The sequence below is a fragment of the Balaenoptera borealis genome, assembly GCF_965194805.1.
Source record: "Balaenoptera borealis genome assembly, chromosome: 11".
NCBI classification, from domain to species: domain Eukaryota; kingdom Metazoa; phylum Chordata; class Mammalia; order Artiodactyla; family Balaenopteridae; genus Balaenoptera; species Balaenoptera borealis.
In genome coordinates, this window is record NC_138868.1 from 84,876,216 (window position 1) to 84,903,674 (window position 27,459).

Below are 27,459 nucleotides of genomic sequence, written 5' to 3' on the forward strand. Positions count from 1 at the left end.
CAACCTAAATGCCCGTAGAGAGACGAATGGATAAAGAAGTAGTGGTACATATATACAATGGAATACTACTCAGCCATAAAAAGGAACGAAATTGAGTCATTTGCTGAGACATGGATAGATCTAGAGACTGTCATACAGAGTGAAGTAAGTCAGAGAAAAACATATATCATATATTAACACATGTATGTGGAACCTAGAAAAATGGTACAGATGAGCCGTTTTGCAGGGAAGAAGTTGAGACAGATGTAGAGAACAGACATATGGACACCAAGGGGGGAAAACTGTGGTGGGGTGGGGATGGTGGTGTGCTGAATTGGGCGATTGGAATTGACATGTATACACTGATGTGTATAAAATTGATGACTAACAAGAACCTGCAGTATAAAAACAAACAAACAAACAACTAATACTAAACTTTCATTGGGTTATTTGTATGGAAATATGTTAATATAAATGCTTCAGACATTACATGAAATTTCTAAAAATCTTATATGTTCTGGTATAATGTTATAAGTCATAATTCTAGTTATTACTTTAAAATGTATATGTCAGAAATTAAAATAAAAAAGATGGGCTGCTTCTTTCAGGACATCTCTTGAATTTGTTCTCCCATTGTTAGGAGAGGCCCCTGACTTTGCTCACCACAACATGCACATCCTTCTACCTGCTTTCTTCTTTCTCCAGATCCTTAAGTTCTGCTAAGGGACTGACTGTTGTCCTAACAGGTTTGCTTTACTATTAAGGTCTCATTTGTTGTCTCAAACTTCCTAACTTGACTTCTTATGCACCTCCTATTTGGTCCCTCTATTTTGCTCTCACCTACAACACCTACCTGTCTGCTCTAAAATTTCGGACTCTTGACCTGGCTTCAGATCCTTGGTTTTACTTTGATTGTGAATCTTTTAAATATTCATATTATTCAAAATTATTCACCCAGCTATTTTTCTCCCCATGTTACACACTCTGATAAGTCTGACACAGCTATGGTTTCTAGAACCACTTCAAAGCTGATATCTCCCAACTCAAATTTAACTCACTTTTAACTCTCCCATCCAAAATTAACTCACAATATCCTACCATCTTAGTCACAACCAAAAGGACTTTCTTCTTTAGCCCTTATTTCAATCCATAACACTCAACACATTAATCCAGGGTTTGGGGCATCCTCCTTTATAAATCTCTATTTCTTTTAATTTGTTACATCCAGTCAGTCACCAAGTCCTATCAATTTGCCACCTACATTTCTAACAAGTCTCCTCCTTTCCATCAACATTACCACTCAAATTCAACCAAGAAGCTGTTTAGTCTATAGTCTTTCTCACTCAGTCATAACTCTAAAGTCATTCTTCACCCTGTAGCCCATATTAATATTCTAACTCAGAAATATAATATGCCAATGTACTACTTAAGTTTTGCTACTTTATCTAACACATGTATATTTATTGATCACCTATTTCCATTCCAGGCACTGTGAAAAGATACAGGGTTATCACACACACACAAAAAATAGACATGATCAAGTCTCATACTCTTGATAGCTTTCAGAATCACATCCAAAGTCCTTATAATTCTAGAAATCCATAGTCTGCCTTTGCCTACTTATTGAAAAAATGGGAATCTTCCTGGGTAAGATTTGCTTTTATTTGGGTTTTCCTCCTGAGAGTACTCCACACTCCATGCATGACTCTGTAAAAGGTGGACTGAAATGATCTGGTGTAAGAAGTTAGGGTCCACTGCTGCCATCATAATAGTCACTGGAGGGTCAGGCACTTAGTTAAACATGCAAATGTCTGTCTCCAACTATCTTTTAATCTCATAAAATAAATTAATATCTTACCACTTTCAATATTTGGTTGAAAATACTCAAATATTTCTAACTCCTTTCAATGAGCGCATACTCTTTATTAATATTGTGGCAGAAAGTAATTGCATATTGAAATGTTTTACTTTATACTAAAAAAATGATATTCTACCATGGCTTGATTTTTATTTTAATAATATACTTACCTAACTGAAATAACTTTTAAAATTGAAGTATTTGGTATAATTTTGGTAATTTTAGGCTATGCATGTCCTCCTACATACCTATTCACATAGATATCATAATATTTTAATGGATAGTGTCAGTAAGAAGGTAGCTATTGACCACATTTTGCTGTGTCCTGGCTCCTGGTACACAGCTCTCCCAGGCAACACTTAGATGTTCCCACGGGGCAGGTGCAGTTGCTCAGACATACTCATTTAACCTGACTTAGCTTGTTTTGTTTGTTTATGTGGTTGTTTTTAATGTGACAGAAAAAGTAGTGTGAAAGGGAAAGGAAGAATACCTTAGGCAAGTTTCTGGCAAATTATTATTTGCTTAAATTTATTTTTTAGGATATCCCTTTTATGGAAAGGAACAGTTAAAGAAAATGAAGTACACTTCAAACATCTAATTCAAAAGCCATATTAATTTATATTCTGAGGTTTTAAAAGAAGTGGTTAAATTTATTTTTTACTTCAATATTTATTGAGACACTGCTACATGTAGGAAGATTCTGGTAGGTGCTGGGGATATAACAGTAAGACATGGATCCTTGTTCTCCCAGAGTTTCGCATCATGCAACAGAGACAGATAATGGAAAAATAAAATAAAATAAAGCATAGTAGCTATTGGGAAAGGGTAAATGCAGTGAATAAAATTCATACCAGGGATACCTAACTTCCTGATGGAAGGCTTCCTGATGAAGTGACTTCTAAACTGTGGTCTGAAATGTGAAAAGCCATCCAGATGGTCAGGTATTGAAGAAAACGCCTACACTGTTGGTGGGAATGTCAATTGTTGTAGCCACGATGGAAAACAGAATGGAGGTTTCTTAAAAAACTAAAAATAGAGCTACCATATGATCTAGCAATTCCACTCATGAGCATATATCCAGAAAACACAGAAACTCTCATTCAAAAAGATACATACACCTCAATTTTCATAGCAGCACTATTTACAACAGTCAAGACATGGAAACAACCCAAGTGCCCATCAACAGACAATTGGCTTAAGAAGATGTGATGGATCTATCTATCTATCTATCTATCTATCTATCTATCTATCTATCTATCTAATCTATCTATCTATCTATCATCTATCTATCTATCTATCTATAAATATTACTCAGCCATAAAAAAGAATGAAATCTTGCCATTTGCAGCAACATGGATGGGCCTAAAGAATATTACGCTTAGTTAAGTAAGTAAGACAGACAAAGATAAATGATATCACTTATATGTGGAATCTGAGAAATAATACAAATGAATCTATATACAAAACAGACATAGAAAACAAACTTATGGTTACCAAAGGGGAAAGGGAAGTGGGGAGGTAAATTAGGAGTATGGGATTAACAGATACAAACTACTCTACATAAAATAGATAAGCAACAAGGATTTACTGTATATCACAGGGAACTATATCCAGTATCTTGTAATAACCTATTATGGAAAATAATCTGAAAAAAATATATCTATATAACTGAATCACTGCTGTACACCTGAAACTAACATAGTACTATAAATCAACTATACTTCAATTTTATTTTTTATTTTTTTTGACTTTATTCAGTCAAGCTTCAGTTTTCAAATATAATCTGAAATATATAATGTATAAAAGGTGGTTCTTTGAAACTTCAGAGAAAGAACAAATTCTGATGGCAGTTGTTACCATCCTTGCCTCAATCACCATCTCATTGGCCCAGAGAAGAGAGTAAAAACATGGCATTCAGGTTAATCTAAAATGGTCAGCATTATTATACACATCATGATCTTTCATGAGCTTCCTCCACATTTGGGGCCCAGAGCCACACTCTTCAGGGAAATGTCATATAAATGGGTACCCTAATTCTAAGCTAGAAATTACTGCTCACCCAGATGATACCCCAGCAATGCTACAAGGTAACTATGTGATATTAGACAAATCACCCTATATTCCAGGTCACTCTTTATGCAGCCATGAAATGAAGATCCTTAATATTCCTGGATTCTAAACAAATCTTTTCCAATGGAATTAGGAAAATTAGTCAAAATTTTTTTTAACATAACATAGTTTTTATAATCAACTTGATCAATATCTGAATATCCAGGTTTTAGAATACTAATGGCCTTTGTTGCTGGTATTATTTCTAGTTTTTTAAATAATTGTATATTTTCCTGACACTAAGGGAAAAGGGGTTAAAATATGAAACACACCATTCCACTCTTAATAACAGAACTCCTAAAATGTTTAGTATGGGGGAAATTTGAAGCTAAATACACTAAAATGAGGTTTGGGGATTTAGTATTCCACTTATCCTTATCTTTACCTTGTATATCTGAGAATCTTTCAAATTTAAAAAAAATTATTATTTAATTTTACTGCATTATAGTTGATTTACAGTATTAGTTTCAGGTGTACAACATAGTGATCCAAAGTTTTTATAGATTATACTCTATTTAAACTTGTTATAAAATATTGACTATATTCCCTGTGCTGTACAGCATATCCTTATAGCTTTTTTTTAAGTATAGTTGATTTACAATGTTGTATTAGTTTCAGATATACAGCAAAGTTAGTCAGTTATACATATATCTATACATTTTTTTCAGATTCTTTGCCCATATAGGTTATTATAAAATACTGAGTATAGTTCCTTGTGCTACATAGTAGGTCCTGGTTTGTTGTCTATTTTATATATGGTAGTGTGTATAGGCTAAACCAAAACTCCTAACATATCCCTCCCCTCGCTCTCACCCTTTTGGTAACCATAAGTTTGTTTTCTATGTCTGTGGGTCTAATTCTGTATTATATCAATAAATTGGTACAACTACTATGGAGAACAGTATGGAGGTTCCTTAAAAAACTGAAAATAGAGCTACCATATGATCCAGCAATCCCACTCCTAGGCATATATCTGGAGAAAACCATAACTTGAAAAAATACATGCACCCCAATGTTCATTGAAGCACTATTTACAATAGCCAAAACATGGAAGCAACATAAATGCCCACTGACAGATGAATGGATAAAGAGGATGTGGTATACTTATACAATGAAACATTACTCAACCATAAAAAAGAATAAAATAATAATTTGCAGCAACATGGATGGACCTAGAGATTATCATACTAAATGAAGTAAGCCAGAGAAATACAAATATCATATAATATAGCTTATATGTGGAATATAAAAAATGATATAAATGAACTTATATATTTACATTCCCACCAACAGTGTAGGAGGGTTCCCTTGTGTTTGTAGACTTTTTGATGATGGCCATTCTGACCAGTGTGAGGTAATACCTCATTATAGTTTTGATTTGCATTTCTCTAATAATTAACAATGTTGAGAATCTTTTCATGTGCTTTTTGGCCATCTGTATATCTTCTTTGCAGAAATGTGTGTTTAGAAGTTTTGCCCATTTTTGGATTGGGTGGTTCTGATAAGTGAAATAGAGACTAAGAAAACAATAGAAAAGATCAATGAAACAAAGAACTGGTTCTTTGAAAAGATCAAGTTGATAAACCTTTAGCCAGACTCATCAAGAAAAAGAGGGATAGGACTCAAATCAATAAAATTAGAAATGAAAAATGAGACATTACAGCCAACACTACAGAAATACAAAGGACCAAAGAGACTACTACAAGCAACTATATGCCAAAAAGCGGACAAACTTGAAGAAATGAACAAATTCTTAGAAAGGTACAATCTCCCAAAACTGAAACAGGAAGAAATAGAAACTATGAACAGACAAATTACAAGTATAGAAATTGAACCTGTGATTAACAAACTTCAAACAAATTAAAAGTCTAGGACCAGATGGCTTCACAGATGAATTCTACCAAACATTTAGAAAAGATTTAACACCTATTCTTCTGAAACTGTTCCACAAAACTGCAGATGAAGCAACACTTCCAACTCATTCTATGAGGCCAGCATTACCCAGATACCAAAACCAGACACATTTACCACAAAAAATGAAAATTACAAGGCAATATTACTGATGAACATAGATGCAAAAATCCTCAACAAAATACTAGCAAACCAATCCAAAACTACATTAAAAGGATCATACACCATGATCAAGTGAGATACATCCCAGGGCTGCAAGGATTTTTCAGTATATGCAAATCAATCATTGTGACATTAACAAGTTGAAGAATAAATATCATATGATCATCTCAGTAGGTGCATCAAAAGCTTTTGACAAAATTCAACACCCATTTATAATAAAAACTCTCCAGAAAATGGGCATAGAGGGACCATACCTCAACCTAATAAAAGTCTTATATGACAAATCCACAGCTAACATCTTACTCAATGGTTAAAAGCTGAAAGCATTTCCTCTAAGATCAGGAACAAGACAAAGATGTTCACTCTCATCCATTTTATTCAACATAGTTTGGAAGTCCTAGCCACAACACTGAGAGAAGAAAAAGAAATAAAAGGAATCTGAATTGGAAAAGAAGAAGTAAAACTGTCACTGTTTGCAGATGTCATGATACTATACGTAGAAAATCCTAAAGATGCTGTCAAAAACTATTAGAGCTCATCAATGAATTTGATAAAGTCACAGGATACAAAATTAATACACAGAAATCTGTTGCATACACTAACAACAAAAGATCATAAAGAGAAATTAAAGAAACAGTCCCATTTACTGTCTCATCAAGAAGAATAAGATTTCTAGGAATAAATATAACTAAGGGGCAAAAGACCTGTATCCCAAAAACTATAAAATGCTGAAACAAGCAGATGGAAAAATACACCATGTTCTTGGATTGGAAGAATCAATGTTGTCAAAATAACCATGCTACACAAGGAAATCTACAGATTCTATGCAAGTCCTATCAAATTACCAATGGCATTTTTCACAGAACTATAACAAATTTTATTTTCAATTTGTATGGAAATGCAAAAGTCCCTGAATAGCCAAAGCAATCCTGAGAAAGAAAAACAGAGTAGGAGGAATCAGGCTCCATTACTACAGACTATACTATAAAGCTACAATAATTAAAGCAGTATGGTACTGGCACAAAAACAGAAATACAGATCAATGGAACAGGATAGAAATCCCAGAAATGAACCCATTTCTGGTCATTAATGACCATTAATGAATGGTCAATTAATCTATAACAAAGGAGGCAAGAATATACAATGGAGAAAAGACAGTGTCTTCAATAAGTGGTGCTGGGAAAACTGGACAGCTACATGTAAAAGGATGAAATTAGAACATTCTTTAACACCATATACTAAAATAAACTCAAAATTGATTAAAGACCTAAATATAAGACCAGAGACTATAAAACTCTTAGCAGAAAACATAGGCAGAACACTCTTTGACATAAATCACAGCAATATTGTTTTGGATCCATCTTCTAGAGTAATGGAAATAAAAACAGAAATAAACAAATGCGACCTAAATAAACTTAAAAGCTTTTGCATACAAAGGAAACCATAATCAAAATGAAAATACAACTTACAGAATGGGAGAAAATATTTGCAAATTATGCAGCCAACAAGGGATTAATCTCCAAAATATACAAAGAGCTCATACAGCTCAATATCAAAAAACAAGCAACCCAAACAATAAATAATGGGCAGAAGATATACTTCAATTTATTGATAAAAAAAAAATTGAAGAAAGCAGAGGGAAGAATTTATACACAGGCATGGAGCAGAGATGATGGCTAGGCTGTGAAGAAACTGGAAACCATTTCTATGGAAATAGAAAATAGAAAAAATTTCTATTAAGAAAATGGAAATTACCCCAGGGAAGTGGTACAAGGCAGTCTAAGCAGATAAGCAGCAACAATAAAGGCCCAGGGGAGTAAAGGAGCTTGATGTGTTTAGGAATCTGTGGGTGACTTTGTACCATAATAAAATATATCAAAACAACTGCATATCTTGTAAAGTCATATGTTAATAAAAACAAAGTAATAATCAGAAATTCATTTTTTATTAAAGAGATTGGTTTGGTTAAACTAAAGGTTTCTTATTCTGACTTTCATGTGTCAGAGGGAATGGGGTCAAAACAAAAATAGTACACACTTAACTGTTCTAGGAGTTAATGTGTGAAGAGTTTCCTTAAAACTGACTTTGTGTGCACACGCCACATACACAGAATTTGTCTTTGATGACTACTTTGTGTAGGTTCTTCATTTACCAAGTTCAATTTTGAAAATAAAAGTTTCCTACTCTTTCTTTTGTTTGCTTGGATGAGATCAATTGCATACTAATTACAAATAAGTAACACAAAGCTTTTTATTTCAAAGTTTAGAGCTTTTTTCTCAAAGTCCAGGTTAAAAGTAGAGCTAATTCAGGGGACTTATTCTAGTCCATGAACTCACTGATTAGTGAGAATCTATTATTCTTTTATTTTGTACTAAAGGCTGCCATCAAAACAAAAAGTGACAGCTGGATTAAAGCAGCAAAACAAAAAGTGACAGCTGTATTAAAGCAGCACTAAAAGAACAGTTTTGAGGTTTGAGTGATTTTAGCCTCATTTGCTAAGCTTTTTATATTCTTTTTGCAGCCATTAACTAGTTTCTTCTCACTTTTAGCCAGATTTCAGAGGATCTAAAGATACAATTTCATAAGTTTTGGGATGACATTACTTTATCAATTATTGGACTAATGTGACAAACAGAAGTAGAATTGGGTATAAAACATTAATTCAAGGTCCCTTGTTTAAAAGTTGCTTTTCAATCTTAGTGTACAAATATTGATGTTGGATACAAAGATGAATGAGTATCCAAAGATGACTTGAATATCAAAGATGACTCGAGGGATAAAAATATAGTGCTGCAAGTATTTAGAGGAAGGAAAATGTGACATTTTTGCCCAACATAGAATTTTCTTTCTTTTATCCTGCTGATCAATTTACTTGCTCCTTCATTCAACAAAATTTTTAAGGTTCTGCACTAAATGCAAAATTTAATGGTAGGTGTTAAAGATACAGAAATAATTTGAAACTGAAAAAGACATTAAATTAATGATTCTCTAATACTGGGGAATCCACGGACTCTTTTAAAAGCTGATAAACACTACAGATGCAACATACATGCACAACTTCAGGAGATCTATGGATGCCTTGAAGTCTACCATTGGACCCTTTGGGATTTACGAATCTTGCTTAATGATTTCTTAATTTTCAGTTTTGTTCATTGTTTGAATTTTTCACCCAACCCAATGTATATTTAAACCTTATTATGGGGTTAACTTTGTTTTCACAATTTACCCCTAAAATTAATATTGGGCCAGATCTTCCAGACATATCTCCAGTTGAAAGAACTATTGCTGATATTAAGGAGCCAACCTGCTCAGGAAAATGAACATGAGTACCATGGAATGCCAAAATGGAATACATGTTGGTGACAAAAGTAATGTACATCAGGATTAGGGTATGTATAAAGGATTTAGGGTTGTTATTGCCTTCTGGTTGGTTAGTTGGTTGATTGATTGATTTCTTCTAAGATTTGTAAATGATTATTTTTCACATTGCATTACATTTTACATCTTTTTACATTATTGCATTCAATACTTTTATTCTATATCCTTGAGTTAGCTGTTACTGTCTGAATTTTAAAATAAACATTTTTAAAGATAAACATTTGAGAACGTGTTTTTTTATTGGTGGAGGAATATGATTTACATTTTTAAAAGAAACTTTTTATTTTATAACAGTTTTATATTTTCAGAATAATTGTGAAGTTAGTACAGAGAGTCCCAGAATACCCCATTTTCAGTTCTCCCCAAATAAGAGTATGGTACTATTGTTATAATTAATGAACCAATATAGGTACATTATTATTAACTAAAGTCTATATTCAGATTTCCTCAATTTTCCCCTGATTTCCTTTTTCTGTTCCAGTAGCCTACCTAGGATACCATATTACATTTAGTAGTCATGTCTCTTTAGGTTTGGCTAAGACAGTTTGATTTACATTTGATGCTGTGTGTATTTGAATTTTATTGTAGCTTTCTGTTATTTTTCAAAATCTTTTTAAAAATTTTTCAGAAAACACTTTCCCTTGTTCTGGTCATTTGGGTAATGCTATATAACCATTTAAACAGATTTTATGGAGGTTTGCATAAACATAAGTTATCATCATGAATCTTTCATCTTCAATAATGAAAAAAGGGGATTAAAAAAGAAAACTGCCAAGATGTTATCACAGATGAATTCAGTAGAAGCCATAAGAATAATGTCTCCATTTAGACTTTAGTCCTCACTGGTTGTGTTCGGTAGCAGGCCATTTATTCTTTGTCTTTCAGTTTCCACATCTGTGGAATAAGGTGTATGAACTAGAAAAGTGTCTAGTGCTTATACTATAAGAAGATAAATAAAATTGACCACTATTTTTCCAGTTAAAGTTAATAATCATAATGTTTTATATTGGATATGAGTAAATGCTTATTATGTACTAGCCTAAGCTGGTACACATTATTATTCTCTCTGCATTATAGATTATGAGTTTTAGAGAAGTAATTTGCCCAGGATCATACAACAGATAATTGATAGGTCATATTCCAAAGCATATGACCCATTTTAGCATTCATGAGCCTAAAATGCCTTTCATCCCAACTGCCACATTTTTGCCAGGGCTAATCTATAGACGAACATTTCAAGATGAAGAAGTTTCTCTATGTATTCCCAGTGCCCCTAGTCATGTGAGACTATATAAAATGCTATAAATGAGACTGGGTTTCTACTCACCCCAAAACAGATGTGCTGAAGTCTCAAGGAGGAGTATTCACAATTCTATCACATTTGGTAATATTATAATTATACATATCTTTTTTTTTTTTTAAAGTCTTCAAGAGATATTTAGGAATATTGTGTCTTCTGGGAGCAGGGTGCAATATTGTGTTTCCTTTCCCAAGTTGAAAGGCAATATATGTCTCTGTATACATTGTGGAAGAATTTACACAATGCTGGCTAAAACCATTTGCTAGGAAAGAGTACAGCTATGTAAACTACTTGGCTCCTGTAGTTTTAGTAATTTGTAAATACATCTGTGAAACTTAAACAATGTTCTAAACTTGTGGTTCTCAACTTTGGATGCACATTAGAAACCCTGGAGAGAGTTAAAAATCCCAATGCCCAAACCTCATTCCAGACTTGTTAAATAAAAATCTCTGGAAGGGAGACCAAAACAGTAATTTTAAAGTTCTCCAGTTCATTGGAACATGTAGCCAAGAGTTCTACATTATAACTCCAGAGTTTAATTTTGTTAATGTACTATTATTCTAGAGGGTAAAGTTGTCTATGCTATTTAGTCTTATAATATGAACAAAAAAGTTATGGCTTACAAAAGAGGATAATAATTATTAATGTTTAATAATCAAACTCATTTTTTTTTTGGAGTATAATTGCTTTACAATGTTGTGTTAGTTTCTGCAGTACAATGAAGTGAATCAGCTATATGTATACATATGTCCCCTCCCTCTTGGACCTCCCTCCTCCACCCCAACCCCATCCATCTAGGTCATCACAGAGCACCGAGCTGTGTTCCCTGTGCTATACAGCAGGTTCCCACTAGCTATCTATTTTACACATGGTAGTGTATTTATGTCAAACCTAATCTCCCAATTCATCCCACCCTCCTTTTCTCCCCCTGTGTCCACACGCCCATTCTCTACATCTGTGTTCCTATTCCTACCCTGCAAATAGGTTCATCTGTACCATTTTTCTAGATTCCACATATATGTGTTAATATACTATGTTTGTTTTTTCTCTTTCTGACTTACTTCACTCTGTATGAGACTCTAGGTCCATTCACATCTCTACAAATGACCCAGTTTCATTTCTTTTTATGGCTGAGTAATCTTCCATTATATACATGTACCACATCTTCTTTATCCATTCATCTGTTGATGGACATTTAGGTTGTTTTCAAGTCCTGGCAATTGTAAATAAAACTGCCATGAACATTGGGGTATATGTGTCTTTTTGAACTATTGTTTTCTCAGGGTATATGTCCAGTAATGGGATGGCTGGATAATATAGGAGTTCTATTTTGAGTTTTTTAAGGAACCTCCATACTGTTCTACACAGTGACTGTATCAATTTACATTCCCACCAACAGTGCAAGAGGGTTCCCTTTTCTCCGCACCTTCTCTGGCATTTGTTGTTTGTAGATTTTTTGATGATGACCACTCTGACCAGTGTGAAGTGATACGTCACAGTAGTTTTGACTTGCATTGTTCTATTAATTAGTGATGTTGAGCAGCTTTTCACATGTCTCTTGGCCATCTGTATGTCTTCTTTGGTGAAATGTCTATTTAGGTCTTCCACCTATTTTTTAATTGGGTTTGTTTTTATATTGAGCTGTATGAGCTGTTTGTATATTTTGGAGATTAATCCCTTGTATGTTGCTTCATTTGCAAATATTTTCTCCCATTGTGAGGGTTGTCTTTTTGCCTTGTTTATTGTTTCCTTTGCTGTGCAAAAGCTTTTACATTTAACTAGGTCCCATTTGTTTATTTTTGTTTTTATTTTCATTACTCTAGGAAGTGGGTCAAAAAAGATCTTGCTGTGTTTTATGTCAGAGTGTTCTTTCTATGTTTTCCTCTAAGAGTTTTATAGTATCCAGTCTTACATTTAAGTCTTTAATCCATTTTGAGTTGATTTTTGTGTATGGTGTTAGGTAGTGTTCTAATTTCATTCTTTTACATGTAGCTGTCCAGTTTTTCCACCACCACTTATTGAAGAGGCTGCTTTTCTCCAGTGTATGTTCTTGCCTCCTTTGTCATAAATTAGGTGAACATATTTGTGTGCTTTTATCTCTGAGCTGTCTATCCTGTACCATTGATCTATAGTTCTGTTTTTGTGCCAGTACCCTACTGTCTTGATTACTGTAGGTTTGTAGTATAGTTTGAAGTTGGGGACCCTGATTCCTCCAGCTCCATTTTTCTTTCTCAACATCGCTTTGGCTATTCAGGGTCTTTTGTGTTTCCATACAAATTATAAATTTTTTTCTTCTAATTCTGTGACGAATGCCATTGGTAATTTGATAGGCATTGCATTTAACCTGTAGATTGCTTTGGATGTTGTAGTCATTTTCCCAATATTGATTCTTCCAATCCAAGAACATGGTATATCTCTCCATCTGCTTGTGTTATCTTTGATTTCTTTCATCCGTGTTTTATAGTTTTCTAAGTACAGGTCTTTTGCCTCCTTAGGTAGGTTGATTCCTAGGCATTTATTCTTTTTGTTGTGATGGATTGTTTCCTTAATTTCTGTTTCTGATTTTTCAGTGCTAGTGTATAACAATGCAAGAGATTTCTGTGCATTAACTTTGTATCCTACAACCTTACCAAATTCACTAATTAGTTCTAGTAGTTTTCTGGTGGCATCTTTAGGATTTTCTATGTATAATATCATGTCACCTGCAAACAGTGAGTTTTACTTCTTCTTTTCCAATTTGCATTCCTTTTATTTCTTTTTCTTCTCTGATTGCCATGGCTAGGACTTCCAAAACTATGTTGCATAAAAGTGGTGAGAGTGGACATCTTTTTCTTGTTCCTGATCTTAGTGGAAATGCTTTCAATTTTTCACCATTGAGAATGATGTTTGCTGTGGGTTTGTCATATATGGCCTTTATTATTTTGAGGTAGGTTCCCTCTATGCCTATTTTCTGGAGAGTTTTTGTCATAAATGGGTATTGAATTTTGACAAAAGCTTTTTCTGCATCTGTTGAGATGATCAAACAGTTTTTATTCCATAATTTGTTAATGTGGTGTATCATATTGATTAATTTGCATATATTGAAAAATCCTTGCATCCCTGAGGTAAATCCCACTTGTTCATGGTGTATGATCCTTTTAATGTGTTGTTGGATTCTGTTTGCTAGTACTTTGTTGAGAACTTGTCTATATTCATCAGTGATATTGGTCTGTAACTCTCCTTTTTTGTAGTATGTTTTTCTGGTTTTGGTATCAGGATGATGGTGGCCTCGCAGAATGTATATGGGAGTGTTCTTTCCTTTGCAGTTTCTTGGAAGAGTTTGATAAGTTTAGGTGTTAGCTTTTCACTAAACGTCTGATAGAATTTGCCTGTGAAGCCATCTGGTCCTGGACTTTTCTTTGTTGGAAGATTTTAAATTACAGTTTCAATTTCATTACTTGTAATAGGTCTGTTTATATTTTCTAATTCTTCCTGGTTCAGTCTTGGAAAATTGTACCTTTCTAAGAATTTGTCTATTTCTTCAGGTTGTCCATTTTATTGGCATATAGTTTTTTGTAGTAGTCTCTTATGATCCTTTGTATTTCTGTGGTGTCAGTTGTGATTTCTCCTTTTTCATTTCTAATTTTATTGATTTGCATCATCTCCCTTTTCTTCTTGATGAGTCTGGCTAAAGATTTATCAATTTTGCTTATGTCCTCAAAGAACCAACTTATAGTTTTATTGATCTTGGCTTTGGTTTTCTTTATTTGTATTTCATTTATTTCTGCTCTGATATTTTTCATTTCTTTCCTTCTACTGACTTTGGGTTGTCTTTGTTCTTCTTTCTATAGTTGCTTTAGGTGTAACGTTAGATTGTTGCTTTAGGTGTAACTTTAGATTGTTTATTTGTGCTTTTTCTTTTTTTTTTTTTGAGGTGAGATTTAATTGCTATAAACTTCCCTCTTAGAACTGCTTTTGCTGCATCTCATAGGTTTTGGGTCATCGTGTTTTCATTGTCATCTGTTTCTAAGTATTTTTTAATTTCCACTTTGATTTCTTCAGTTATCTCTTCTTTAATTAGTAGCACACTGATTAGGCTACATGTATTTGTGTTTTTTACAGCTTTTTTAACCTGTAGTTGATTTTTAATCTCATAGCATTGTGGTCGAAAAAGATGCTTAATATAATTTCAATTTTATTAAATTTTCCAAGGCTTCTTTGTGATCCAAGATATGATCCATCCTGGAGAATGTTCTGTGTGCACTTGAGAATAAAGTGTATTCTGCCACTTTCTCATGGAATGTCCTATAAATATCAATTAAATTTATCTGGTCTATGATGTCCTTTAAAGTTGTGTCTCATTATTTATTTTCTGTTTGGATGATCTGTCCATTGGTGTAAGTGGGGTGTTAAAGTCCCCTACTATTATTGTGTTATTGTTTATTTCCTCTTTTAAGGTTGTTAGCATTTGCCTTATGTATTGACGTGTTCCTATGTTGGGTGCATAAATATTTATAATTGTTATATCTTCTTCTTTGATTGATCCCTTGATCATTTTTTAGTGCCCTTCCTTGTCTGTTGTAACATTCTTTATTTTAAAATCTATTTTATCTGATATGAGTATTGCTACTCCAGCTTTCTTTTGATTTCCATTTGCATGGAATATCTTTTTCCATCCCTTCACTTTCAGTCTGTATGTGTCCCTAGGTCTGAACTGGGTCTCTTTTAGACAGCATATATATAGATCTCGTTTTTGTATCCATTCAGCCAGTCTGTGTCTTTTGTTTGGAGCATTTAATCCATTTACATTCAAGGTAATTATCAATATGTATGTTCCTCTTACCATTTTTAAAATTGTTTTGGATTTGTTTTTCTGGGTCTTTTTCTTCTCTTGTGTTTCCCACCTAGAGAAGCTCTTTTAGAATTTGTTGTAAAGCTGGTTTGGTGATGCTGAATTCTCTTAGCTTTTGCTTGTCTGTAAAGCTTTTGATTTCTCTGTTGAGTGTGAATGAGATCCTTGCTGGGTAGAGTAATCTTCATTGTAGGTTTTTCCGTTTCATCTCTTTAAGTATATCCAGCCACTCCTTTCTGGCCTGCAGAGTTCCTGTTGAAAAATCAGCTGATTACCTTATGGGGATTCCCTTGTATGTTATTTTTTGCTTTTCCCTTGTTGCTTTTGTTTTTTCTTTTTGTTAGTTAGATTAATATGTGTATTGGTGTGTTCCTCCTAGGGTTTGTTGTGCATTGGGCTCTGTGTGCTTCCTGGATTTGGGTGACTATTTCCTTTCCCACGTTAGGGAAGTTTTTGACTATAATCTCTTCAAATATTTTCTCAGACCCTTTCTTTTTCCCTTCTTTTGGGACCCTTATAATTTGAATATTGGTGCAATTAATGTTGTCTCAGAGGTCTCTGAGACTGTCCTCAGTTCTTTTCATTCTTTTTCCTTTATTCTGCTCATTGGCAGTTATTTCCACCATTCTATCTTCCAGCTCACTTATTCATTCTTCTGCCTCAGTTATTCTACTTTTGATTCCTTCTAGTATATTTTTCATTTCAATTTTTGTTGTTCATCAATGTTTGTTTGCTCTTTAGTTGTTCTAGGTCTTTGTTAAACATTTCTTGTATTTTCTCAATCCGTGCCTCCATTCTATTTCAGAGATTTTGGGTCTTTAAATTCTTTTTCAGATACGTTGCCTCTTTCCTCCTCTTTTATTTCATGTTTTAGGGTTTTACCTTGCTCCTTCATCTGTACCATATTTTTTTGTCATCTCACTTTTTTTATTTTGATGTGTGAGGCTGTATTCCTGTCTTACTGGTTGTTTGGCCTGAGGTGCCCAGCACTGGAGTTTATAATCAGTTGTGTAGAGTCGGGTCTCGGTGCTGAGATGAGGACCTCCGGAAGATTTCACGCCAATTAATATTCCCTGGGGTCTGACGTACTCTGTAGTCCAGCAGTTAGGACTCAGAGCTCCCAACACAGGAACTCAGGCCCAACCCTCAGCCTGGGAACCAAGATCTTGCAAGCTGTGTGGCACAGCAAAGAAAAGAAAAAAAAAAAAAACGAAGCAGTACAATAACAAAAAATTTAAAAAGTTAGAAAAATTAAAAATATCTTAGGAAAAATAAAAATATAAGTGCAACAACTGCAACTGGGTAAAACAGAACCATAAAAGAAAAAGGAAAAAAAGGGGGTGGGGACACAGCAAAAGGAGCAGAACAATAAGAAACTCTAAAGAATAAAATAAAATTAGAAGAATAAAAAAATTATTAGAAAAAATAAAAATGTAAATGAATCAACAACAATGAGGTAAAACAGAACCACAACCTAAAACAAAAAAGGCCAGAAAAGGCCTTGCTGTAGGTGGCGGAGCTTAGGCATGTGTGGTGTTTAAAGCAGGGTGGGGCCTAAGCTCAGGACCCACTCAGCTGCGAAAGGTCTGGGAGGGGAGCCTCAGAGTGTGGAGTTTGGAGGAAAGACCCTAGTTGGGGGTGTTCAAGTGGGGTTTAGGCCCAGCACGGTTGGAGGGGGTCAGAGAGGGTTTTGGAGTGTGATGTGTAGAGGTAAGGCCCTGGGTGGGGGTGTGGGCTTAGGCTCAGCATGGCTGGAGGGAGCCTTGGAATGTGGAGGATTAGGCCCAGGATCTCAGCAGGCTCCCCAGAGCCCAAGTGGGCAGGAGAAAGGCTGACCATTGTCCCTTCTGATCCTCCACTCTCCTGAGGTTCTCCCCAATCCCTGTTGATCCCCTAATTGTGGGTGGGCCCCTCCAGGTGTGGGAGCCCCTCCCCTCCCCCAGCCGCCCCTCAGGGGTGCTGGTCCTGTCAGTCTGGCTTTTACCTTCTCCCCCTCCCTCCCACTCCCTCAGGACCCACACAGCTGGAGGGTGCCTTGGTGGGCAGAGGATCAGTCCTGGGACCTCAGCAGGCTCCCCAGGGCCCAAATGGGCAGGGTAAACACTAACCATGTTTCCTTCTGATCCTCAGCTCTCCCAAGGGTCTCCTCCATCCTTGTTGATCACCTAACCATGGGTGGGTCCCTCCAGGTGTGGGAGCCCCTCCCCTCTCCCAGCCGCCCCTCAGGGGTGCCCGTCCTGGTCCCACTTCCACTTCTCCTCCTCCCTACCACCCCCCCGCCATGTCCTACCTGGTTGCTCGGGAGTTCCTCCCATCCCCTCAGGTGTCCATGTTCCCCCACCAGTGCCTGGTAGGTGCCCTAGTTGTGCAGAGACACAAACTCCACATCTCCCTAGTCCGCTATCTTGACTCCCATCATCTCAAACTCATTTTTAAAATCTTTTTTTCTTATACTTCTATCAATTGCATTGTTTTCTCTCTGAGATAAATTTCAGATTTAGTGTATAGGTCTTAACATTAATACTCTTACAAGTTGGGTCAAATTTAAAACTCTTATCACGTATCAAAAGTACTTAAATAATCACATACACATTAAATAGTGCCTTGTAAGGAGGTAGTGGTGAAGTTGATACATATTGCTGTGTCTCCCAGCAGTCTCTAATATTGTTTTCAGTGCCATCCACCATAGAATTCCAGGCATGCTCTCCTAATCATCTTCTGTAGGATAATATCCTCCTCATTAAAAAAAAAAATCTGAAATTGTATGTTGCCATTACAGTGATAAGAACCATTTTTTGTCAAATATTTTCTATAAAGTGAAATTTATCTATGACTGGTACCTTGGTAATAATCAAAATAAACACAGTAAGACATTTTGCCCTAACTGCTATTTGTCCAGGCATATTACTTGAGAACGTGATGTTTTGATACCATTAGACTGGAGGCTGAGGCCCCTGATAAAATAAAAAATGTCACATATCCACAGAGTTTCCCCATTTTCTTGAACATCAGAGAAACAAGAAAAAATTGTAAAAGCTATAGATTATGTGAGTTGATCTTATTCTTCCTAAGAATCCTGAGCTCTTGAAATTAGAACTTGAAACATTAATCGATTGTTTCTTGTCAGGGAAATATTAGTTATGAATAAAAGGACAAGACAAAACAATGTAAAAAGAAATTTTATTAATCTGATTTTATTGGTGAAAGGAGAATTTTATGATAAAACCTTATATAAATATTAATTAATACTGGTATAAGGATGAAGTATTTGTTTTCCTCAACCTTGCCTAACAATGTGAATAATCATTTTAATCTCCCTACTATTATAACCATTAAAGACTTTTCAATAGCTTGAAATTTCCCCCCCAAGTTTATTTAGACATAGTTGACATACAACACTGATAAGTTTAAGGGGTACAGAACAAAGATTTGACTTACATACCTCATGAAATGAGTCCCACAATAAGTTTAGTGAACATCTCATATACACAAAATTGTAAAAATAGAAAAATAGATTTCCTTGTGATGGGAACAGTTAGGACTTATTCTCTTAACAACTTTCATAACATACAGCAGCGTTAATTATATTGATCATGCTGTACATTACACCTCTAGTACTTACTTGTCTTATAACTAGAAGTTTGTACTCTTTGGCCCCCTTCATCCAATTTTCCCTATCCCAACTCCCACCTCTGGTAAACACAAAAAATGATCTAAGTTTCTGAGGGTTTTTTTTTTTTATTAAGTATAATTGATCTACAACACTATTCAAATTCCTGTTACACAACATAGTGTTCGATATTTCTATACATTTCAAAATGACTATCACAGTACTTCTAATAATGAATGATTACCACAATAATGCTATCTTTGTATGTCACCATACAAAGATATTACATAGTTACTATATTCCCCACAGTGTGTCTGTATATATATATATATATATATATATATATATATATATATATATATACACATGTATTTTAACATCTTTATTGGAGTATAATTGCTTTATAATTGTGTGTTAGTTTCTGCTGTAAAACAAAGTGAATCAGCTCTATGCATACATATACCCCCATATCCCCTCCCTCTTGTGTCTCCCTTCCACCCTCTCTATCTCACACCTCTAGGTGGTCTCAAAACACCGAGCTGATCTCCCTGTGCTAGGCAGCTGCTTCCCACTAGCTATCTATTTTACATTTGGTAATGTATATATGTCAATGCTACTCTCGCACTTCATTCCAGCTTCCCCCTCCCCATGTCTTCAAGTCCATTCTCTACATCTGTTAATTTATTCCTGTCCTGTCCCTAGGTTCATCAGAAACTTTTTTTTTTTTTTTAGATTCCAAATATATGGGTTAGCATACGGTATTTATTTTTCTCTTTCTGACTTACTTCACTCTGAATGACAGTCTCTAGGTCTATCCACATCTCTGCAAATGGCACTATTTCATTCCCTTTTATGGTTGAGTAATATTCCATTGTATATATGTACCACACCTTCTTTATCCATTCATCTGTTAATGGACATTTAGTTTGCTTCCATGACCTGGTTATTGGAAATAGTGCTGCAATGAACATTGGGGTGCATATATCTTTTTGAATGATGGTTTTCTCTGGGTATATGCCCAGGAGTGGGATTGCTGGGTCGTATGGTAGTTCTATTTTTAATTTTTTAAGGATCCTCCATACTGTTCTCCATATTGGCTGTACCAATTTACATTCTCACCAACAGTGCAAGAAGGTTCTCTTTTCTCCACACCCTCTCCAGCATTTATTGTTTGTAGATTTTTTGATGATGGCCATTCTGACCAATATGGGGTGTTACCTCATTGTAGTTTTGATTTGCATTTCTCTAATGATTAGTGATATTGAGCATCCTTTCATGTGTTTGTTGGCAATCTGTATATCTTCTTTGGAGAAATCTCTATTTAGGTCTTCTGCCCATTTTTGGTTTAGGTTGTTTGTTTTTTTGATATTGAGCTGCATGGGTTACTTGTAGTTTTGGAGATTAATCCTTTGTCAGTTGCTTCATTTGCAAATATTTTCTCCCATTCTGAGGGTTGTCTTTTCATCTTGTTTATGGTTTCCTTTGTTGTGCAAAAGCTTTTAAGTTTCATTAGGTCCCATTTGTTTATTTTTGTTTTTATTTCCATTTCTCTATGTGGTGGTTCAAAAAGGATCTTGCTGTGATTTATGTCATAGAGTGTTCTGCCTATGTTTTCTTCTAAGAGTTTGATAGTGTCTGGCCTTACATTTAGGTCTTTACATTTGGAGTTTATTTTTGTGTATGGTGTTAGGAAGTGTTCTAATTTCATTCTTTTACATGTAGCTGTCCAGTTTTCCCAACACCACTTATTGAAGAGGCTGATTTTTCTCCATAGTGTAGTCTTGCCTCCTTTATCAAAGATAAGGTGACCATATGTGCATGGATTTATCTCTGGGCTTTCTATTCTGTTCCATTGATCTAAGTTTCTGGTTTTTTGCCAGTACCATACTGTCTTGATTACTATAGCTTTAGCCACAGCAATCAGAGAAGAAAAAGAAATAGAAGGAATTCAAATTGGAATACAAGAAGTAAAATTGTCACTCTTTGCAGATGACATGATACTATACATAGAGAATCCTAAAGATGCTACCAGAAAACTACCAGAGCTAATCAATGAATTTGGTAGAGTAGCAGGATACAAATTTAATGCACAGAAATCTCTTGCATCCCTATACACTAATGATGAAATATCTGAAAGAGAAATTAAGGAAAAAAATCTCATTTATCCTTGCAACAAAAAGAATAAAATACTTAGGAATATACCTACCAAAGGAGGCAAAAGACCTGTGTGCAGAAAACTATGAGACACTGATGAAAGAAATTAAAGATGATACAAACAGATGGAGAGATATACCATGCTCTTGGAATGGAAGAATCAGCATTGTGAAAATGACTATACTACCCAAAGCAATCTACAGATTCAATGCAATCCCTATGAAACTATGAATGGTGTTTTTCACAGAACTAGAACAAAAAATTGCACAATTTGTATGGAAACAACAGACCCCAAATAGCCAAAGCAATCTTGAGAAAGAAAAACGGAGCTGGAGCAATCAGGCCCACACTGTATATTTATACTGTGACTCGTTTGTATTGCAACTGGAAGTTTATACCTCTTAACCCCCCCCCCCACCTATTTCTTACCTCTCCCCACAACACTCCTCTCTGTATCTATAACTTTTTTTCTGTTTTCTGTTTGTTCATATATTTTGTTCTTTAGATTCCACATATAGTGAAATCATACAGTGTTTGTCTTTCTCAGTTGGTCTTATTTCACTTAGCATAATACCCTCTAGGTCCATCCATGTTGTCACACATGGTGAAATTTCATTCTTTTTTATGGCTGAGTAATATTCTATATTATTTATTTATTATATATTTATTTTATTTATATATAAATATATAATATTGTATAATATATAATATATATAATATAAATACATATAAATATATATGTGTGTTTATATTATAAGTAAATATATAATATACTCATTATATATTTATTTTATATATATGTGTGTGTATTTATATATATATCTCATAGCTTCTTTATCTATCATCTGGTGATTAATGCTTAGGTTGCTCCATATCTTAGCTATTGTAAATAATGTTGCAATTAATATTTGGGATACATATATCTTTTCTAATTTATGTTTTAATTTTCTTTAGATAAATAGTCAGGAGTGGAATTTCTGAATCATGTGATAGTTCTATTTTAAAATTTTTGTGAAATCTCCATACTGTTTTCTGTAGTGACTGCACCATTTTACATTCTCACCAACAGTGCACAAGCGTTCCCTTTTCTCCACATTCATTCCAACAATTGTTACTTGGTGTCTTTTTGATAAAAGCCATTTGGACAGGTATGAGGTGATATATTATTGTGGTTTTTATTTGCACTTCCCTGATGATTAGCATCTTTTTCGTGTGCCTGTTGGCCATCTGTGTGTCTTCCTTGGAAAATATCTATTCAGATCCTCTACCTATTTTTTTAATTGGGTTGTTGTTTTGATGTTGAGTTTTATGAGTTCTTTGTGTATTTTGGATATTAACTCCTTACTAGATATATCACTTGCAAATAGCTTCTCCCATTGAGTAAGTGTTCTTTTCCTTTTGTTGATCTTTTCCTTCTCTGTGCAAATCTTTTTCGTTTGATGTAGTACTGTTTGTCTATTCGTGCTTTTGCTTCCCTTGCCTGAGGAGACATATTCAAAAAGTAATTACTAAGAGTGATGTCAAAGAACCTACTGCCTATGTTTTCTTCTAGAAATTTTATGGCTTTAGTTCTTAAATTCAGTCTTCAATCCATTTTGAGTTGATTTTTCTACATGGTTGAGAGAGTTGTCCAGTCTGATTCTTTTTCATGTAGCACCATTTATTGTAGAGGCTGTCTTTTCATCATTGCATATTCTTGCATGAAAATAAGAGTGGGTTTCTGGGCTCCCTACTCTGTTCCATTGATCTATGTGTCTCTTTTCTGCCAGTATTGTACTGTTTTGACTACTGTTCAAATCAGTTCAAAATCAGGAATATGATACCCTCAGCTTTGTTCTTCTTTCTCAAGATTATTTTGGATATTCAGAGTCTTTGGTGTTTCCACAAATGCCATTGATATTTTGATAGGAATTCCATTGATCTGTAGATTGCCTTGAGTAGTATGATCATTTTAACAATATTCAATCTTCCAATCCATGAAAATGGTATATCTTTCCATCTGTTTGTGTCTTCCTCAATTTCTTTTATCAGAGTCTTTTAGTTTTCTGAGTATGGGTCTTTTACCTCCTTGGTTAGATTTATGCCTAGGTATTTTATTCTTTTTAATGCAATTATAAATGGGAGTGTTTTCTTAATTTCTCTGATACTTTGTTGTTAGAGTATAGAAATGCAACAAATTTCTGTATTTTAATTTTGTCTCCTGCAAGTTGACTGAATCCATTGATGAGTTATATATATAGGTTTTGGTGGCATCTTTAGGATTTTCTATGTATAGTATCATGTCATCTGCAAACAGTGACAGTTTCACTTCTTCCTTTCCAATTTGGAATCCTTTATTTCTTTTTCTTGTATGATTGCTGTGGCTAGGGCTTCTAATAGTATGTTGAATAAAAGTGTCACAAGTAGGCATCCTTGTCTTGTTCCTAATCTTAGAGGAAATACTTTCAGCTTTTCACTGTTGAGTGTAATGTTGGCCATGGGTTTGTCACATATGGCCCTTATTATGTTGGAGTATGTTTGCTCAATAACCACTCTTTTGAAAGTTTTTTTATCAAAAATGTTTGTTGAATTTTGTCAAAAACTTTTTCTGCATCTCCTGAGATGATCATATGATTTTTTTGAATTTTATTTTATTTTTTTATACAGCAGGTTCTCATTAGTTATCCATTTTATACATATTAGTGTATGTATGTCAGTCCCAATCTCCCAATTCATCACACCACTTCTTGTTTGTTAATATGGTGTATCACATTGATTGGTTCTCAGATATTGAGCCATCTTTGCAGGCCTGTGGTAAATCCCACTTGATCATGGTGTATCATTTTTTTGAATTCTGTTTGCTAATATTTTGTTGATTGTTTTTTGCATCTATGTTCATCAGTGATATTGGTTAGTAATTTTCTTTTTTTATCAGGTAGATTGCTTATCTCAACTTCTCTTAGTTCTTCTGGGGTTTTATCTTGTGCCTTTCTTTGGATCATAATCTTCTACTGCCTCATTTTGCCTAATTTGCTGTTTTTATTTCTATGTATTTAGTAGGTTGGTTACATTTCCCCACCTTGGAGAAGTAGCCTTGTGTAGGAGATTTTCTATGTTCCTAGCAGTGCACTCTGCTCTGGTCACCAGATCTCTATGCTCTAGGGGTGCCCCCAATGTGGGCTATGTAAGTCATTGTATTGTGGCTGGCTGACTGCTGTATGTGATCTGGTAGGCATGACAGGTCTTGGTCTTGTCAGTTTACAGGCTACCAGCCACTGGCAGGCAGGGTAAAGTCACAAAGTGGCTAGCTGCAGGGCTCTGGGGGGCCCCAGGGCTACTGCCAGACCACTGGAGGGTGGAGCTTGATTCCAAGATTGGTAGTTGTGGAATTGGGGGTTCCAGATCTAGTGTCAGCCTGCTGATGGGCAGGGCTGATTCCTGACACAGTTGATTGCAGCTGAGGTGTCCCAAAGCTTGTGTCAGTCTGCTAGTGGGTGGGGCTGGATCCTGGGGGTTATGGGGCCCAAGATTGTCCCAGAGCTGGTTTTGCCCTGCTGGTGGGTGAGGCTGGGGCCCAACGGGTCCTTGAGTTGGTGCAGCCTGCTGGTGGGTGGGCTGGGTCCTGACGAGCAAGCTGTGAGACTGTGGTAGTCCTGATGCTGGTGTCTGTTCACTGGTAGGCAGAGGTAAGGCCTGGTCCCAGGAGAATTTTGAAGCTGATGTTAGCCTACTGGTGGGCAGAGCTCAGTCTAGGGTGGTCTCTGGCTGCAGGGCCCTGGTGGTCTTGGAATAGTTGTCTGCCAGTTGGAGGCAGGACTGGGTCCCAGGGTGTCTGTGGGCACAGGTGGTCTTAAGGCAGCTGGACTGCTGGTGGGTAGGCCTGTGTCCCTGCCCAGCTAGCTGCTTGGCCTGAGGTGTCCTACTCTTGGTGCAGACAGGCTAGTGGGCAGGGCTGGGTCCTATTGCTAATAAGCTAGATGGAGGATTCCAAAATGCTGCTTGCCAGCACCATCATCCTTCTCATACAAAGAGTTCCCCAAAAGTGCTGCCACCAGTGTTTATGTCCCCAGGGTAAGCTCCAGTTGCCTCCTGCCTCTCTGGATGGTCTCCAAAATCAGTAGGTGGATCTGACCCAGGCTCCTTTCAAATTACTGCTTCTGCTCTGGGTCCCAGAGTGTGAGATTTTGTGTGTGCCCTGTAAGAGTGGAGACTATATTTTCTATAGCCCTCTGGCTTTCCCAAAAGTAAGCCTTAGTCTGATGGGCCTTGCAGAAACAAACTGAGGACCTTTTTAATTTGGGTGTCTTTTTTAGTTTACTGAACCCAGAGCCAACTGACCTATGGCCTACAGCTGGCCCAAACACTAATTTGCTCTTTTCATTGTGCTCCTCTTGACTTCAGTTTATTTGTAAAATGAGGGAGCTGGACTAAACTAAATCAGATGAGTTTTGACTAGCTGAGGTTGAACTATATAAGCCTTCTATTTTTAAGAGCTGCAGGAGGCATGTTATCTAGAAAGGCAGTTGTTTATGTGCCTTGGCAAATAAATAATCAGTAGAGTATTATGAGAATAACTGAACCCTTTGATTACTGGGCATTTTGATATGTCCCAGAGTTTTGCATTATTTCATACATTTCATATAGGTATGGGAGATTGAGTAATAGATATCCTAACCTCAAGATAAATCCTAAAGTTACTGTGTTTTTCAATAAATTCCTAGGACAAACACAATTTTTTCATGAACTTTCTCTAAAAAGTGAAGTCTAATGTTATTTACCAAAGCACTGATCTTATTAAAGCATTTATTTGTGTGTGTGTGTGTGTGTGTGTTGCTCTGCTAAGTGTTTATAAGTTGCCAGAGGTCTGTTTAATGCAGGTTTCTCAACCTCAGCACTATTGATATTTTGAACTGGAAAATTCTTTCACGTGGGAAAGGTGTCCTAGGAATCTCTAGCTCTACTGAATAGATGCCAATAATAGTTCTCCATCCCAGTTGTAAAAATAAAAAATGTCTCAAGACATTGTCAAATGTCCACTGAGGGGCACAGATGGCCCCAGCTGACAACCACTGGTTTAGTGCAAAGCAATCCTCTTTAGCTAGAGTATACTGACCAGATGGATGCAAACGTTACTACTTGGTTAACCAATTAAATAAATTTTAATCTTGCCAAAATGAATCTAAATCTCTCATTGACAGTTAAAAGTAGCTCTCTAAAGATGTGGCACAGGGCTTCCCTGGTGGCGCAGTGGTTGAGAATCTGCCTGCCAATGCAGGGGACACGGGTTCGAGCCCTGGTCTGGGAAGATCCCACATGCCGCGGAGCAACTAAGCCCGTGAGCCACAACTACTGAGCCTGCGCATCTGGAGCCTGTGCTCTGCATCAAGAGAGGCCGCGACAGTGAGAGGCCCGTGCACCGCGATGACGAGTGGCCCCCGCTCGCGGCAACTAGAGAAAACCCTCGCACAGAAATGAAGACCCAACACACCCAAAAAAAAAAAAAAAAAAAAAAAACAAACAAAGATGTGGCACATATATATAATGGAATATTGGCCATAAAAAGAAACAAAATTGAGTTATTTGTAGTGAGGTGGATGGACCTAGTGTCTGTCATACAGAGTGAAGTAAGTCAGACAGAGAAAAACAAATACCGTATGCTAAAACATATATATGGAATCTAAAAAAAAAAAGGTTCTGAAGAACCTAGGGGCAGGACAGGAATAAAGATGCAGACTTAGAGAATGGACTTGAGGACACGGGGAGCGGGAAGGGTAAGCTGGGACGAAGTGAGAGAGTGGCATGGACATATATCCACTACCAAATGTAAAATAGATAGCTAGTGGAAAGCAGCTGCATAGCACAGGGAGATCAATTCGGTGCTTTGTGACCACCTAGAGAGGTGGGGTAGGGAGGGTGGGAGGGAGACACAAGAGGGAGGAGATATGGGGATATATGTATATGTATAGCTGATTCACTTTGTTATAAAGCAGAAACTAACACACCATTGTAAAACAATTATACTCCAATAAGGATGTTAAAAAAAAGAAAAAAAAAGTAGCTCTCTACTTTGTCTAACTGCTAGATGCAAGAGGCAGATTCTGAATGTGGCAATCAGTGACTTCCTTATAAGGTAACAACTCCTGGGAAATCTCAAGAAGTTGTTGAAAGAAATGTAAAAGAAAACAGAG

General features: G+C 35.8%; 1 protein-coding gene and 1 pseudogene across 3 annotated transcripts in view; both read left to right on the top strand.

Moving 5' to 3' along the window:
- The window catches only part of GUCY1A2 (guanylate cyclase 1 soluble subunit alpha 2), a 432,229-nt gene that overhangs the window by 341,864 nt on the left and 62,906 nt on the right, over nt 1-27,459 (top strand). The gene's annotated exons all lie outside the window — the stretch shown is intronic.
- Nucleotides 1-27,459, top strand: part of LOC309604887 (DNA endonuclease RBBP8 pseudogene) — a 421,592-nt pseudogene that overhangs the window by 668 nt on the left and 393,465 nt on the right. The window lies entirely within an intron of this gene.